Source organism: Chelonoidis abingdonii, chromosome 3, assembly GCF_003597395.2.
Source record: "Chelonoidis abingdonii isolate Lonesome George chromosome 3, CheloAbing_2.0, whole genome shotgun sequence".
Classification (NCBI taxonomy): Eukaryota; Metazoa; Chordata; order Testudines; family Testudinidae; genus Chelonoidis; species Chelonoidis abingdonii.
Window position 1 is genome coordinate 2245584 of NC_133771.1, and position 18030 is coordinate 2263613.

Consider the following 18030-nt stretch of genomic DNA (forward strand, 5'->3'; position numbering starts at 1 on the left):
GGTGTGTTGGGGGGAAGAATGGCTGGTTCTCAGCAACAGACTAGACGGAAAGGAGGAGGATACAGGAAAGGTCCCAAAACTAGCCTGATGGAAAATTATTCTACACAACAAGACGTTCTTTTCTTCTATACTGTAACCAAAGTAGTCAAGATCCTCTCCTACACTGTAAACATAATAATGTAAAGTTATACATCTAGGAACAAGGAACACAGGTATCTGAGTGAAAGTTAATGGCCAGACTAGTTGATCAGACCTTAAACTCTATGAATCTATGAAACATTTGCTTTACATGTCCCTGGAAATCTCCCAGCCCTCCCACACCCACCCCAACACTAACGGAATGGCTGCTAGAGAAGTTCCGAGTTAGTAGGTCAAGAAGACCATCATTTACAACACTAAACGGCCTAAAATCTACAAGAACATTCATGAACAACTTGGTCCCAAACTCTACTATTTGTTCTCTAGAAAACTGCACTCAGAAGTATGAAACATTTCACTGTTTACATGTAGCCAATTCTGTACAACCCTCACATGAAACACATGCCATACATCAAAACAGCCGATTCCACATGGAAAATTAAACACACTCATCAGGGTAATAAAGAGCATCACTGTGCCAGTTTGTTTTCCTTTTCAGTTCTGCCACAGGCTCAAAGAAGCCTAGAGCAGAAAGCAGGGCACCCCTTTCTGTTATGTCACCACCAATACATCAGAATTGCAGCCAGATCTGCTTTCTACCATTGACCTTAGCAGTTCGGAGACACTCAAGGGATTTATAAGTGAAACCTCTCAAACTGTTCTCAAGCACACAATAAGAAGATTAGGAGAATCGTAGACTGAGCAAAGCAGGGATGCTAGAGGTTAGAGGAACCCCAAATGTAACAAAGGGCAAGGAAAAAGCCAGCCCATGGTTTGGTATAAGTGTGGGGAGATGCCAGTATGGAAGCAATTAAGCAGTGATGCACAATTGCGTAGTGATATTTTTAGGATGATGTAGAATGAATATTAAATCACCTGAGGCGCCCAGAGTTGCTGCCCAGAAGCAGAGCTTCAAGTATCCGTTGGGTAAAATCCCAAAAACAAACAAACTACAGTAAGCAATGGGAGGTGCTATGGTGAAAGGGGTGGTGCCCACCCTCAAAAATATTTTGCAAAGCAGGATCAAATTAGTGGATTCTGCCAACTTTTTAAATGGAAACATCCCTCCGGGGTTTTACCCAGCCCGTTTCCCTGAGAATGAAGCTAGGAACTAAATCATTTTGGCTCTGCTTTCATTCCAACTAACCCAGAGAGATGTTTTTAAGACACATATAAATTTAGAGATTATTTAAGCAGCTAAAGAAACATTGTTTAGACTCTAATCCCACTGCCACTCTACTACAGAACTGCTTGCAAGCCCTTAGTCAAGTGTTATATATGGATATCCATTATTTCCTAGAGATGTTTGTGGACATTTCATTTTAAGAAAAAAGCCTCCTGCTAGGAAGTTTTGAGCTGACTCAGCATGAAAGGCTATTGCGTGTGTGAAGAGTTACTGAGAGCAGTTACTTAACACAAAAAGGTCAATTCCTCGTCCATTATTATCAAGAACTTCACAGCCACTAGATCTGAAGAATTTTGCTTACAAATTTCCAGGCCTTCTCCTTCCATAGGATTTCAGACAGAAACCTCGCCTCTCTAAATGGTACTCCAGGCCCATATAAGCAGCGGAGTTAAAAATATACATATATGTACAGCACTGTGTGTTTTCAAAGCCTAGGCTCTCCAGAGGTTACTGGGCTACAAGCAGTTTACCAAAACATATTTCTGCAATCATCCACTTAGCAAAGTAATGCAAATACAGTAAAACCAATCATTGTGATGCCATCTACGCAGCACAAAGGGAAGAAAAAAAGAGGAACTAGGCTAAGAGGAAAATTCACTTGCTCAAAGACACACACACACACACACTCGAACACTGAAAAAAAGGCGTCACTAACTTGAACTTATCTCATCAATAAACATAAAAAGAGACAGCTAGGGAAGTCTGTGGTAACAGTAGGAGCATCACTGTACACGTCATAAGCAGATACAAATCTTTCAGGCCTCAATTCCAAGCCATGAAGAAGCCTTTCTTTCTCCATATAGATTTTTGCATGGTACTTACAGAAGGAAACAGGTCAATGGATGAAAACTAGCACAATCAATACAAGAGATGAACTTTGCTCCTGTATGTATGAGACCAAACTACCCACCCTCTAATGACTTACAGTCTGATTCTTTCCCATTCTAGCTCGACATCTGACTATTCTTTGACAGCAAAATCATCAGGCGGAAAATAAACCACACACTCCTGCAAAGACTCAAACCCCTGAATTTACAGATGGGGCTTCAAAGTGGATCTTTAGTGCATTTCCCAATATTTCTGCATAACAGCACCCCCCTCAAACAGGTTTCCCAGAGATTAAACAGCATGCCAACTTCCCCCCTTTGCCCCAATCCTAGGCTGAGAGCTTTCAGAGGCTAAAGGTAGCAGCGCTCCCTCCCCCAGCAGGGCAAGCATTTGATAAAGATCATTTTGAAATGACTGTGTATAAGAAAAAGAATCTCCATGCAGATCCTCCAGGACTTTGTCAGTCCCAAGTGACAGATGAGAGCGCAAGAGAAACAGACACACGCACGGGCACACACACATACACACACACAGATGGGCAGGCTAAGTCAATGACACTTGTGTGCACAGAATGAGTAACATGCCCATCTCAGTTGCCAGCCTGCCTTGCAAAACCTCTCTAGGCTTCTTGTGTTTGGACGGAGCTGCAAAGCCCTTGTCACAATACAGGCAGCCCAGCCTTGCTGCTGAGGATGGAAAAGAGGGAGGGAGGCCATTTACAAATAAAAAGACAAGAGGCCTTGGGGTGGGGGGAATAGAGATTTTCAAAGTGTCTCCCCCCACTACCACCACACACGCACTGCCTGCCAGATCCCAGCCCAAAGGCTGGAGAAAAGAGAGCGGGGTGGGGGGAGGAGGATGGGGCCTGGCCCTCTGCCAGGCCCAGGATGATAAACCAGCCAAGCAGGCAATGCAGGGAAGAAAGAGGCACAGGCAGGAGGGAAGGGAGCAGAGTTTTACAGGGCTAATTTGTGGGGCTGATTAAATGGCCCCATGGAGGCAATTTCCCTGCAGTGAATGTGTATGTGCTGGGGAGGGGGCCAGATCCATGATGCAGCCTCCCTCCTTCCCCCAAATCCCAGCTGTGATGCCTTGCCCTTCATCAGTGCAGATGCAAAGAATTCAAGGACACGTCTGCACCCAGCTCCTCACAGGGAGGAGAAGAGACCCAGCCTCAGCGGGGGCTGTGAACCACCCTGGCTTCTCCAAATCCAGTCGGCTATGCAGCAGCTTCCTCTGCCCCTTGCAGGGTCTCTGTCCCACTAACACTCCCCTGGGCTTGGGTTTGACGATGGAATGGAGAGGAAGAATCCTCCCTTCTCACCACCCTCCCCCTCAAAACAACAACCACCTTGCACCTTCCTTACAGTACACCACACCCTCCCTGGCCTGGACTCAGTGTCTGGTGGGGAAGAGTGGGCAGGTTTCGTCCTATCCCCTCAGCAAAGCTCCAGGGCAAGAGGATGCTGTTAGCAGAGCCTAGGAATTACACCTCCCTGCACCCCAACCCTGGCCCTCGGCAGGCACAATCCAACGGCAGAGCAGCATCTCCTGCCCAAACTCAAAGGGTTTCCTACCTTCTACACAAACAGACCAAGTCACAGGTGGGGGTGCACAGAGACCCACTCCCCAGGGATGGCCTCCTCTCCCAGAAGATCAGAGCAATCCCCCCATCCCTATCCTACCCTACCCTACCCTTGTCTGCAGAATCGCCTTATCTCCTCCCATCCTGACTCCCTGACAGGAACCCCCAGGCTGCAGCCTGTCTCCTAAAGCCCCCTTCTCTGGAGGGAACAGGATAGGAATGAAGAGGGGGAAGGATGGCGAGAGAACCAGGGTCATGCCAGGCTGCCATTTTTCCAGCTTCTCTGCTTTGCCCTCCATACCACCCTCTTGCAACCAGGGCTCTACATTCCACTTCACAGAAGGATTTGAGGGAGGGGGAGGGGGATTATTTCCTTGCCCTGGAACCGTGCCCACCCTTCTCCTCCCCCACCTTATTTTTTTTTTTTTACAAAACCCAATGCACGGCTGCAAAAAAATAATAGCCAGGAGCAATGCAAAGCAGCCGAGACACGTCTGCAAACATGTACGTGAAATAAAGGAAATCTCCACACACACAGAAGGGGGTATCTGGGTAGCCCCCCCCCAAATTCCCCCCCCAAAATATTAAACACAAAATCTGTATCCTCACCTCAGGGGATGGCGTTGACGGCTCATTAATTAATCGGGGGGCAATCTCCCCCGACAGCTCCCCAGGAGGGGTCACAAGTTCGTGCGCCCTCAATGTACTCAAATCGGGGAGCCCGGGTGCAAGGCAGCGGGTAGCCCCTGAGTACCGCCCCCTTCCCCCCATCGATCTGTGTGCAGTGGGACTGGGGGCACCTGAACTTGGAAGGAGGAAGGCACCGACTGCCAAAAAAGCAAGGGGGGGGAATCAATGCAACATCTAGGGCAGATTTCTTTGCGATGCATGGCAAATGCAACCCAGGGAGGGGGGCTCTGCCAGCTTCTCGTCCCCATGCCCGGGTGCCAAGCCCCCCCTCCGTGCCCGCTTGCCCCATGGCACCGCCCCCACCCCGGAGGCGGAGAAGGGGAGGATCGGCCCTAGGGAAGCTGCCCCCCTCCGCCGCCTGGGCCCGCTGCTACCTCGGCCAGTCCCGGGCCTGGACCTTCTCCCGGGAGCCGCCGCCGCCACTGCTCCCTCCGCCGCGGTCCCCCTCTCCGCCGCCGCCTCCTGCCCTGCCCGGCCAGGCCTCCTCCCGCAGCTCCGCCGCCTCCACTGCAGCACTGAGCCGCACAGACCAGCCAGCGGAGCCCGAGCGAGGGAGCGGGAGCGCGGCTCCCGCGCGGTCCTAGCGCCCGGCGCCGCCCGACCCGCTCGCGCCGGCAGGCCGGCCATGGCGGGGCCCCGCCCAGCTACGGAGCCCGCGGTCCCGGCGGCCCCCCACGCCGGCCCCGCACCCAGCCGGGCTAGGACCCACCCCCCCGCCGCCCGCACCAAGCCGGGCCTAGGGACGCCCCCCCCCCCGCCGGCCCGCAACCCACCGGGCAGGGACCCCCCCCCCCCGCCGGCCCGCACCCAGCCGGGCTAGGACCCCCCCGCCGGCCCGGGCTCGGACCCCCCCGCCGGCCCGCACCCAGCCGGCCTAGGGACCCCCCCTCCCGCCGGCCCGGGCTCGGGACCCCCCCCGGCCGCACCCACCCAGGGAAGGTACCCACTCGCCAGCCCGGGGCTCGGACCCCCCCCCCGGCCCGCACCCAGCCGGGCTCGGGACCCCCCCGCCGGCCCCGCACCCAGCGGCCTCGGAAAACCTCGCCGGCCCGCACCCAGCCGGCTTCGGGAGCCCCCCCGCCCGCACCCAGCCGGGCTCGGGAACCTCCGCCGGCCCGCACCCACCGGGAAGGTACCTCGCCAGCCCGGGCTAGGGACCCCCTGCCGGCCCGCACCCAGCCGGACTAGGGACCCGCCCGCAACGTCCAGCTAGGGACCAACCCCACCAACCACACCCACCCTGCTAGGACCCCCACTGGCCCGCACCACCCAGGCGCCCCCCCCCGCCAGCCCGCACCCTATCCTGGCTAGCCCCCCGCCCCGACCTGCCTGTGGCTAGCCCCCCTCCACACCGGCCCGCACCCTCCTGCCAACCCTGGCTAGGGACCCCCCATACCGGCCCGCACCCACCTTGGCTAGGGACTCCCCCCCGGCCCTGGCTAGGGACCTCCCACCCTGGCTAGGGACCCACCCTGCCTGCCCTGGCTCGGGACCCCCCCCGCCAGACCTGGCTAGGCCCCCCCGCACCGGCCTGCCCCGGTGGCTAGGGACCCACCCCGGCCCAGCCACGGACTCCATGCCCAGCCATACGTGGCCCCCAGACGGGGACCCCCAAGGACCCCCTCACTGAGCCCTGCGCAGCCCCCAGACGGGTACCCCCAGGGACACCCTCTCCGAGCCCTGCGCGGCCCCCAGCCGGGACCCCTGTTCCACCCCCTGGTATGCACACAGCAACCTCTCAGCAGCACACATCCCACCCAGCTCTCCACTAGGGATACGCCTGGCCCAGAGCTGCTCAGCTTCTCTCCCCCCATTGGGCCAACCCTCAGTCCTGCCCGGCTCCCCTTCAACACCCCCCATTACAGTGCATCTGGCCCTGGGCATCCAATCTGCACCTCACCCTGCCCCGCTGCAGCACCCACCTAGTCCTTCCCGCCACACGTGTCTGCAGCTAGAAAAGCCAGCACACAGGGTGAAGTTCAGCCCCGGGCAGAGGCCAAGGCCAGGCCTAGGCAGCCATTTGAGCCCTCCCCTCCCGCATCTTGGGAGATTCCTCCCCCCCCCCCACGTCAGGGGCTCCCACTCACGGCACTGCTCTGTCCTGTCTCCTCTCACAGCCTCCCAGGGTCCTCTGGCTTCATCTCTGGCTCCCCCTCTGTCAGCCTCCCTCTTTGCCTCTTTCCCGGAGGACCCCCGCCATTGTCACTGGGCCTGCCCCAGCCCCTCACCTCTGATCATCTGCCTTCTACAGGGAAAGCCTAGTACCACTGCCTCACCCGGGGGCACCGGCCCCATCGTCTGCTCTGTGGGGACGGGTCCCCTCACCTGGGGGCACCAGGACCCATTGCCTCCTCTGTGGGCACCTGCCCCCCTCACCCAGGGGCACCAGCCCCCATCGCCTGCTTCGTGGGGACCTGCCCCCCCTCACACAGGGACACTAGGACCCATTGCCTGTGTGGGGACATGCCCTCCTCACCCAGGGGCACTAAGACTCATTGCCTCCGTGGGGACCTGCCCCCCTCACCCAGGGGGCATCAGCCCCATCGTCTGCTCCGTGGGGACCTGCCCCCCTCACACAGGGGGGTCTAGTCACGATGGCCTCCCAGGGAAGCGGGGCATGGGGGGAAGAAGGTCCAGTCCCAACTGCCATGGAAACTTCTGGTCCCAGCATTCCGTCCCTCCCTCTGCTTTGGGGGCAGCACCCAGAGCATCCCGCTCCTCAGACCAGCCAGATCTCCCAAATCCCCCCTCTCCACCCCTCTGAGTTTATTGGGCCTGCTCCAGACACAACCCAACTCCACCCCAGCCGACAGAGCCTGCCATGCCTGTTCTCAGGGTGCATCCTCTCTCCACTGCACCAGGGACTGGCTGCTTCTCCCCCTATGTGCCCTCCCCTCTCCCTACACACAGGGTGCCCTGCCCGAGCCAGCTGAGTGCTGGCCGAGACAGCGAACAAAGGAATAAAGGGTCCGTTTTGTTCTTGGCCAAAGGCTCCCAGCAGGTAATACGAGGCTCCAGGTGGCATATGACCATGTAGGAACCAGATGAATTCTTAAGTTTCTAATTTCTGGGTGGTTGAGAAAAGGCTGCAAACCGGACCCAAGTGCACCTTACAGGCTCAGAAATCAGAAAGCAAAGGACTGAACCTTTGTTATCTTCTAAACAATTATGATTTTTTAACCATATTTTTTGAATGGTCTCATGTTTCCAGAATGCAGAAGTTTGGCAACTCAGTACCATGGGCAGGATGGTGAATGTAATAATTAAAGTGCTGGAACGGGGTGGGGAAGCTGATATTTGCAGATGACACCAAATTCTGTAGGTTTGTCAAGGCTATTGGAAGCTGAGGAACTTCAGAGGGACTGACCCACGCCAGGGGGATGGGCAACATGATAGGAAAGGGAATTCAGGGCTGACAAATGCAACACAATCCACATTAGAGGGAATAATGTGAACAACTCAGACACCTGACTGAGTTCCACTCAGGGAAGAGACATGGGTGTTGCTGGGGGCAGCTTAGTGATGACACTGGTCAATGAGCAGGGCTGGCCAAAAAACCCAATCGCTCCATTAGGCTGTGTAAGGAAGGGCCAAAGCTGCTCCCTCTTTCACACGGAGATGACTCCTCTTTCTACGTGCCTTTAAACCCACAGTGTTTTCAGCCAAGAAGGAAATGCACACAGTGGATGCAGTCCAGCACTGTCCACTCGAGACCTTGTACATAGTGCTATCCCCTCTGCTTGCCCCAGTTCCTCCTTGGTCTCCATCACCCTTTTTGAGGCCTGGCCTGAGAGCGACATGCTGTGGTACCCTGAAAGCCACCTCTCGTCCTGCACCATTTCCAGGAGGGAACTCTGAAGCCCAACATCCAGTAAGTGCATCCAAAGTCCTGTAGCCACTTCACTTCCTGCTTTTTGGGGAGAGATAGCTCAATGGTTTGAACATTGGCCTGCTAAACCCAGGGTTATACGTTCAATCCTTGAGGGGGGCCATTTAGGGATCTGGGTAAAAATCTGTCTGGGGATTGGTCCTGCTTTGAGCAGGGGGTTGGACTAGATACCTCCTGAGGTCCCTTTCAGCCCTGAGATTCTATGATACAGTTGACATGAATGAGGACTTGAGATTAGTTGCTTCCACATCTCAGCAGGCTGCTACCTGCCTTTCTCTCACTGCCTTCCCTTGGGTCCAGCTATGCTGGGATGCTAGGGCCTTGCTTCCTATTTACTGCTGTGTAACTGTGATTAATGCTCATTTTCCTGCTCTGTTATGAGTCTCAACTGATCATCATATTAGGTCAGCATGTAGCGATGGAGCCAGGGCAGGCTTTGATCTCCCGCCGCAGCACTTCCTTTGCCTGTATAATATGGCTCCCCAAGTTCAAGTGCCAACTGATCTCTATTTCAGGACGAGCAGCCTTTAGCTTACTGGGTCTTTTCAACCCTGGCATGAATCTACAAGCCTGAGATCGTGCTTCACCAGCTCCATTTGTTTAACAGCTACCACGGTGTCCTCAGCATTACCAGGCTCTTTCAAGTCATGTTCCTTTGATTTCCCTCTCGTCGTTAGAAATGCTAGCGCTTTCTGTTGTGAATAAGCCTGACACTCTTCACCACTCTATACTGGATTGACACCCAGATTTAGTGTCTCACTGACACCCAGACTGGAGGGTGCTGCAGCCCAGTTCCTGAGCTGCCGGTGCCACCTGCACGCTCAGTGATGCACCTACCTCACACAGAACCCGGGGGGAGGGGGAAACAGTTGTGATATTTTCATTCTGCTTGCAGCACATGATGTGGCCAACCTTAGAGGTGAGTTTATTCAAACATCTGGTCATTTCCTGCCTCCCGAGGCAATACAGCTTATGATTCCGCTGTCATAGACACCACCAGGTTCTATGGGGGAGCTTGGGGTGGATTTCTCATAGCTGGTGTCATTTCAGCAATGCTAGTGTGAGCACTCAGAGGCTTCAACATCCATGCAGCTGTCAGGGGACTCTGGAGTAGGAATAGGGAGGTTATAATACTCTGTATTTGGCATTGCTGCAGTCACTACTGGAATATTGTGTCCAGTTCAGGTGCCCACAATCCAAGAAAGAGGTTAATAAATTGGAGAGGGGTCAGAGATGAGCCATGACAATGAGGCAACGATTGGAAGATGTGCCTTATAGTGACAGACTCAAGGAGCCCAATCTGTTTAGCTCAACAAAGAGAAGGTTAAGGAGTGACCTGATCTGAAATAAACAAGATGAAATTCAGTAAAGACAAGTGCAAAATGAAATGCATAACTATAAAATGGGGGATAACTGGTTAGGGAATAGTACTACTGAAAAGGACTGGGGGTGATAGTGGATCATAAACTGAATATGAGCAACAACGTGAAGCAATTGCGAAAAAGACAAATATAATTCTGGGGTGTATTAACAGGAGTGTCAGATCTAAGACACAAGAAATAATTGTCCTGCTGTACTTGGCCCTGGGGAGGCCTTAGGTGCAGTACTGTGTCCAGTTTTGGGTGCCACATTTTCGGAAAAATGTGGGCAAATTGGAGAGAGTGTCCAGAGGAGAGCAAATATATTAAAAGAAAAAAAAAGCTTTAGAAGACCTGACCTGGGAGTAAAGGGTAAAAAGCTGGGCATGTTTAGTCTTGAGAAAAGAAGACTGAGGGACGACCTGATAACAGTCTTCAAATCCACGAAGGGCTGTTCTAAAGAAGATGCTGATCAGTTGTTTTCCCTGTCCACCAAAGGTAGGACAAGAAGTAATGGACTGAATCTAGAGCAAGAAAGATTTAGGTTAGATATGCAGAAAACCCTTCTCAGTATATAGATAGTTAAATACTGCAAATAGGTTACCAAGGGAGGTTTTTAAGAACAGGCTTAACAAACACCTGTTGGGAATGGTGTAGCCCTGCTTCAGCATGGGGATATGGGCTAGATGACCACTCGAGGTCACTTCCAGCCTTAGATTTTTATGATAATCTAGAAGTACCTACATGGGGAATGAAAACTTGATAACAGGCTCTTCAGCTTAGCAGAGACAGGTAGAACAAGATCCAGGGACTGGTAATTAAGCTAGACAGATTCCGATTGGAAATGTTTAATAGTGAGAATAACTAACCATTGGAACAACTTACCAAGGGTCATGGTGGATTCGCCATCAATGCCGATTGACTGTTTTTCTAAAACACATGCTCTAGTTCAAACAGGAAGTAATCCAGGGAAGTCCTCTGGCCTGTGTTACACAGAAGGGTGGACTAGACGATCACAGTGGTCCCTTCTGGCCTTGGAATCTATGGGTCTATATCAACTGGGACGAGTTAGCACATGTCTGGCCTTTCTAGCAGCTTCTGATACAAATTACCGTGGAGTCGTTGCTTCAGCAACTAGGGGCTGTCACTCTTGTGTCTGGAAATCCCTCCTCATGGTTCCAGTTATTGCTAGAAGAAATGAGTTGGAGATGAACAATCATGTGTCCCCTCCAGGGTATTTGGATATACCCCATCTCCTGTGTTGTTGGCCAGGTAGATGAGGCCCATTGGAAAAGCACTTTCAAAGCCTGGAGTATGGTATCCTTGGGATATGGTATCCTTGGGATGGAGGGCATACTCAGCTCTATCTCGCTGGCTCCCTGGGCCTTGCAGCTGTGGAGCAGGGCCATAATGGTATTGCCAGCAGCATGTACCCATGCTACCAGCACAGCCCTGCCCCCTTAGAAATGCAGAAGCCTGGTAAGTCAGGTGGAGAATTGTGGCATTGCTCTGCCCATGCCCTTTATATAGCAAGCCTGGTGTCACACATGGTACCATGTATTTCTCCAGTTGCTTAATACAGCCCAGGCTGCCCCTGATGTTGCCATGACATATGCCATAGTGACCAGAAGCCTCTGTTCTCCCTCTCTGCAGGGCTCTCCATCACTCACAGCTCATTCCAAACCCATGGACAAGACTCCCTTCTCCCACTGCATCCTGGTGGATATCTGGACTCAGCCATCACCCAGGGCTTAGCGTCCCCCTGGATCAGCAGAGAGGTGGAAGAGTATAGGACCTAGTCTCCCTGAAATCTCTACAGTCCATCCCTTTGTGCTGGCCTCTATGCTTGTTCCCAGTGACCACTGTGGGCCCCCTATTCACAACCCTGTTGTTTTAACTGCTCCTTTCCACAAGGGCATTTCCTCCAGTGTTGCAGTAGCAATGGGATCCAAGGCATCACGCAGTGCCTCAAGCACCATGGCCAGGTGCTTTAGAAGTAGGAGAATTATCATCATGCTCGTTTGCTACAACTCACTTGTCTGCTCTCTCCCATTCCCGGCCTGCTGGTTAGCTTGGGGTGCTGCAGGACTGCTCAGACCTCACAGCCAGCAGGCCTAAGCCTGTCCTAGGGGTTTGTGCCTGTTAGACAATATTCTCCCATGCTCTTTCCTTCTGGCAGACAGCTGGCTGAAGGCTCAGTCTCACTTCCTCAGCGGTTTGGGATTCCTGCACTAGCCTGCCTCCATCTTCTCTGGGAGTCAGATGCATGGCCATGGTCCAGAGCTCCTGCAGCAGATCACTCACTATGGCTGTATTTGCCACCCAGCTAAAAATGCCAGTGCCTGCAGAAGCCTTGTCTGTACCAGCGCTCCCACCTGAGGAGCTGAACCAGCAGACGCAACCGTGGGACACTAAGGACTAAACCCTACGCTAGAGCAGGCAAGTCATGTAGACAAGTCACCGTCCCCAGTGGCTCTCAGTGTCAGGCCTTGCTCTCCCTGGCCTGACACATGCTTTTCCCCTGTTGTTTTCCTCTTACTATGCTGCACTACTGGCAGGCTGGGGTGGGAAAGCAGCTGTCTGGGCCTAGTGCACTCTGCTCCTCACCCAGCCCAGCCTGGCAACCGCACAGGCACGTACCAGATACAACTTGAGACAGGCCGGTATGTTATAACAGGAACGTTACGTTACTGATTTGTCCATCCCAACGTGCAGGATCCGCTCACACAGATAACAGAGCAGCGGGGTTAAAGAACAACACACGTGCAGCAATAAGAGAGAATGTAGATATCAATAGACTTGTAAGATAACTGCACACATACTCTGGAGTACAGCTCCAGAGCAGCAGAGGGACAGAGAAAGTGATGGCATTATTATTCTCATTAACACGTGCGTTGTGCTAGCAGCCCAAGGACTAGGGCCCCGTTATTCTGAGCACAAAGTCCCTGCCCTAAAGAACTGGCACTCTTAAAGCTCCAGGCATTGAGGAAGGGTTGAGGATGGTGATCTAACATGAGTATTGGAACGTGATGAAGATTGGCACAGCTTGATTAGTGATGTAGTTCTAACTGTGAGCAGAGGAATGACAGGAACAGGAGGGTTAGCAAGAGTAAAGGAGAAGGAAAAGGTGGGTAAGGGAAGAGGGACAGTCCCAGCTCATCACATGCCTGGCTGTTGCCCACCAAAGGATGAGTGCTAAGAGGGGTTGTGACAGTGGCTGTATGGATCGTACCAAGGAATTTTGCCCTTGGATAAGGGGTGGCATTCGAGAAAGCAAGAAGGTATTTGGGGAAGAAGTTGGGAACAGAACACTGGCAGAGGGCAGGTGGGGGTTGATGTTGCAATAAGTTACTGGATCACTTAGGTAGGATATGGCAAATTGTGAAGGGCCACAAAGTTAAAGTCAAGAAGTCCAATGCAGAGGTGAAGGGGGAAGCAGTGGAGGGCCTGGTGAGAGCAACGAGCCAAGAAAACGATTTTAGCAGCAGTGTTTTGAATGGATTTGCTAAAATCATCTTCCTGACTGGTTGCTCTCAGCATGTCACCACTGCAGTCCAGAGCAGAGAAGAGGAGGTTGCAATGATGAAGACATGAGATGAGGACAGCCTGGACAAGAATTCTGGTTGTGTAGCTCTCAAGACAAGAGATCTTAGGAATATCACATCAGAAGATGCAGAAGATCTGGATGCAACCCAGACCTGTGAGCCTAGAGAGAGGGATGAGTCAAAGATGCTGCCCAGATTAGGGGCCCGAATGACTGACTGGGAGGATGGCTGGTTTCACAGTGATGGAAAAGAGGGGCAAGATGGTGGATGATAACATGGCCTCAGTTATACACATTTTTTCAGCTTCCATCTGGACTACAGTGATGTGATAACCCTGGGCATGAAGACTTCAGCACTCAGTAAACTCCAGCACACAAAGATCACTGCAGGTCACCTCCCCAGTAACACAGGCTACCATGAGCACAACACACCTGTCCTCCAATCCCTATACCGGCTTCCCAGAGAACAGAGAGTCAAGTTCAAGCATTTAGATATTGGTCTCCTAATACCTTCAAATGACTAGAGTTGATTCCTATCAGCACTGACCCAATAGAGACGCCTTTAGGGTTGGGACATATTAGTGCAGTAGTGTCCAATTCTTCTTACCTCAACAGGTGATTCCAGGTGAGCTAAGACCTGCCCAGAAATTCCAGATGAACTATAACCTGCCTTTGGTAGGGATGTTCTTCTATATTAAGGCCATGCAGTCTGAGTCCAGGTAGTGGCTGTATTGGCAAATGCCTAAGAATCTTTTGGTAGAAGGACTAAAATAGAGTGTCTTTGGGATCTGGCATCAGGCCTTGCTGTACATCAAGAACTGACTAATAGTTATCAATGGGGAATCATCATCCAGTGGGGGCTTTTCTACTGGGCAACCTGACACTAGTCAACCTTTTGCAGAGAAATAATTGGCTAAGTGGTAAATAACCATTAGAGCAGGGCAGTCATAGTGAATGACCTGGATCACTTGGTAAGCTGGGCCTGATCAAACACAATGTGTTTCAGTGCTGCCAAGGTAGGAACAAGGAATGCAGGTCACCCTTACAGAACAGGGGCTGTCTCCTGGAAAGCGCTGACTCTGAAAAGGACGGAGGGGTCAGAGCACACAAGCAACTGAACATGAGCTCCCAGTGCGATGCTGTGGTATAAAGAGCTAATGCAACCCTTGGGTGTACAATGAATAGTAGTTTGGTGATTGTTCCTCTGTATACAGCTTTAGTGAGACAGATGCTGGAATACAGGGTCCAGATCTGGTGTCCACATTTTAAAAAGGGATATTGAAAAATTGGCGAGGGTGCAGAAGAGAGCCACAAAAAATATTCAAGGGCTGGAGAAAATGCCATCTAGTGAGAGATTTGACGAGCTGTATCGGTTTGGCCTCTCAGAAAGAAGATTGAGAGGTGACTTGATTACATTGTTGTAAGCCCACTCATAGGCAGAAAATACTGGGAACTAAAGGGCTCTTAAATCGAGTGGGAAAAGACATGAACAAGAACCAAGGTCTGGGAGATGAAGCCAGACAAATTCAGCTGGAAATAAGGCACAAGTTTTTACCAATGAGGGAGATTAACCATTGGAACAAATTACTGAGGGATTTGGTAGATTCTCCATCTCTTGATGTCTTCATGTCAAGACTGGATGCCTTCCCGGAAGATGTACTTTATCCAAACACAAGTTATTGGGCTTATTACAAGGGTAAGAGGGTGAAATGGAGGGACTGTGATATACAGGAGGACAGACTAGATGATCTAATTGTCCTCTCTGAATTTAAGTTCTATGAACTAAAAGCTGTTTCCACGGGTAGATGTTCCATGTCTTCTATAAAGCTAGTTTGCTGGATTTAGACCTGGACTTTCCAATACAGAAGTGTCCACTTTATGAAAAACACCATTGCAGTCAGCAGTAATTGGTCCTCTTCTCGCTCTTGGAGGAGAGTCTTACCAGGACAGGGATGAAATCCATTTGTGGAGTAGCACAAGAGATACTTGCATTGCCCCTGCCGATGCTGTGGATAGCTCCCCAGCTGTTGATCTGCAGCAATCTCTCCTCTACAGCTCCATTCACAGGTTGCAGAGGTGATATGAAGACACCCACTTTGGGCACGATGCACATTCCCTGATTTTAGCCAGAAAAATAATGGTGGGATTCCATAGATTCAGGCCAACATAAATGAGTGAATTTCTGTGCCTGAGTTATAAATGCCTGATAGGGTTAAATTGTTGGGCAAAGACCTTTCCCTAAGTGCCAAGAATTTTTTTGATGGAGATGTTCTTTTAATATTCATAAAAAGAGAGGCAAAAGCAGCCTCCCCACAAAGGAAGCCAAATCTGTCTTTGCCATACCACATCTGCCCCCACATTTACATGAGTAATAATTAGCCAAAGAAAAACACTCCTGGTTAAATTCCCCCCTGGGCAGAGGGTCATAGCAAAGCTGGCTCCAAAGCCAGGGCTCCACTTAAATCCTGCTTCAGACCTCAGGGTGCTGTCTAAGCTCTGGACCAGGCCCCATGCTGGCCCTCTGCGCAGGGGTAAATGTCACCCTAACTGCACAAAATAAGCTTCCCAGGGATGCCAGAGTCTGCTTACGGCATTGTCACACATTCCCTATTGTTCTTCTCCCAACAGGGGGATCAGGAGTCACTCTACGGGACTACTGCTAGCCTGGGGCACTCGAGTGAATTCGACTTCATTTGTCTTACTGCAAGTTTGAGATGGGTAATAGCCCAAAGAAAATCACAGAATCAAAGAATCATAGAATATCAGGATTGGAAGAGACCTCAGGAGATCATCTAGTCCAACCCCCTGCTCAAAGCAGGACCAATCCCCAACTAAATCACCTCCTGGTTCCTACCCACTACTTCCTCATTTATACATCCAAGGGTCACATCTGCTCCTTTTTCCACAATGTCATGCCCAGGGTTGCCAGGTGTCCAGTGTCCAGAATGCCTGGTCGAAAAGGGACCCTAGCAGCTCCAGTTAGCACCACTGACTAGACCATTAAAAGTCCAGTTGGCAGTGCAGACAGGCTCCCTACCTGGCTCCACGCTACTCCTGGGAAGCTCCTGGCATCTCCCTCTGGCTCCTAGGTGTAGGGGTGGCCACAGGGGCTCTACGTGCTGTCCCCGCCCCCGGTGCCAGCTCAGCAGCTCCCATTGGCCAATGGGAGCTGACAGGGTGGTGCCTGTAGGCGCAGGCAGTGTGCAGAGCCATGTTGTTGTGCCTCCACTTAGGAGCCAGAGGGAGATATTGCTGCTTTTGGGGAGCCACCTGAGGTAAGTGCAACCCAGAGCCTGCACCCTGAACCTCCTCCCATGTCCAAACCCACTGCCCCAGACCTGAGCCCCTCCTGCACCTCAAACCCCAGCCCCACCCCAGAGCCTGCACCCCCAGCCAGAGTCCTCACCCCACCACACGCCAACCCCCTGCTCCAGCCCAGATCCTCCTCCTGCACTCTGAACCCCTCATTTCTGGCCCCACCCTGGAGCCAGCACTCCCAGCCCAGAGCCTGTATACCCTCCCAAACCCCAACCCACTGCCCCAGCCCAGAGCCCCCTCCTGCACCCCAAACTTCTAATCTCTGGCCCCACCCCAGAGCCTGCACCCGCAGCAGGAGCCCTCACCCCCTGCACCCCAACCCCCTGACCCAGCTTGGTGAAAATGAGTGAGTGAGTGAGAGCGGGGAAGAGCGAGCAGGGGCAGGGCCTTGGAGAAGGGGGAACAGAGGGCAGGGCAAGGGTGTTTGGTTTTCTGTAAATACAAAGTTGGCAACCCTAATCACGCCAGGAGGTCTCGTTCAGTTTTTTGTCCACTATTATCCCTACATCCTTTTCAGAGTCCCTGCTTTCCAGGACACAGTCCCAACTCTGTAGGTGTGGCCTGCAGTTCTTGTTCCTAGATGTGTATCTTTGTATCTGGCTATATTTAAACACATTCTGTTTGAACGGGCGCAGCTTACCACGTGATCCAAATCGCTCTGTGTAGCTGCTCTGTCCTATCATTGCCATTGTACCAATATTTGTGTCCTCCACAAATGATATCCACAGAGATTTTATATTTACTTCTAGGCCACTGATGACATGGTATGTAGAATCAAGACTAATAGTGATCCCTATGGGACCCCAGCAGATACACTCCAGGTGATGATGATTCTCCACTGAGAGCTGCTTTTCATAGACTCATAGAAGATTAGAGTTGGAAGAGACCTCAGGAGGTCATCTAGTCCAACCCCCTGCTTAAAGCAGGACCAACCCCAACTAAATCATCCCAGCCGGGGCTTTGTCAAGCTAGGCCTTAAAAACCTCTAAGGAAGGAGATTTCACCACCTCCCTAGGGAACCCATTCCAGTGCTTCACCACCCTCCTAGTGAAAAAGTTTTTCCTAATATCCAAACTAGACCTTCCCCACTGCAACTTGAGACCATTGCTCCTTGTTCTATCATCTAGTACCACTGAGAACAGTCTAGATCCATCCTCTTTGGACCCCCCCTTCAGGTAGCTGAAGGCAGCTATCAAATCCCCTCTCACTCTTCTCTTCTGCAGACTAAACAATCCCAGTTCCCTCAGCCTCTCCTCGTAAGTCATGTGCCCCAGACCCCCGATCATTTTCATTGCCCTCCGCTGGACTCTCTCCAATTTGTCCACATCCTTTCTGTAGTGGGGGACCCAAAACTGGACACAATACTCCAGATGTGGCCTCACCAGTGTCAAACAGAAGGGAATAATCACTTCCCTTGATCTGCTGGCAATGTTCCTACTAACGCAGCCCAATATGGCATTAGCCTTCTTGGCAACAAGGGCACACTGTTAACTG

At 51.9% G+C, this 18030-nt stretch overlaps 1 protein-coding gene across 1 annotated transcript in view; it reads right to left on the reverse strand.

The window, feature by feature from the left end:
• The window catches only part of DNMT3A (DNA methyltransferase 3 alpha), a 312305-nt gene extending 307440 nt beyond the window's left edge, over positions 1-4865 (reverse strand). Inside the window, exon 1 of the mRNA XM_075063543.1 lies at positions 4802-4865. The gene's annotated coding sequence lies outside the window, so the exon portion shown is untranslated. The remainder of the gene's footprint in view (positions 1-4801) is intronic.
• Positions 4866-18030: the final 13165 nt, after the last annotated feature.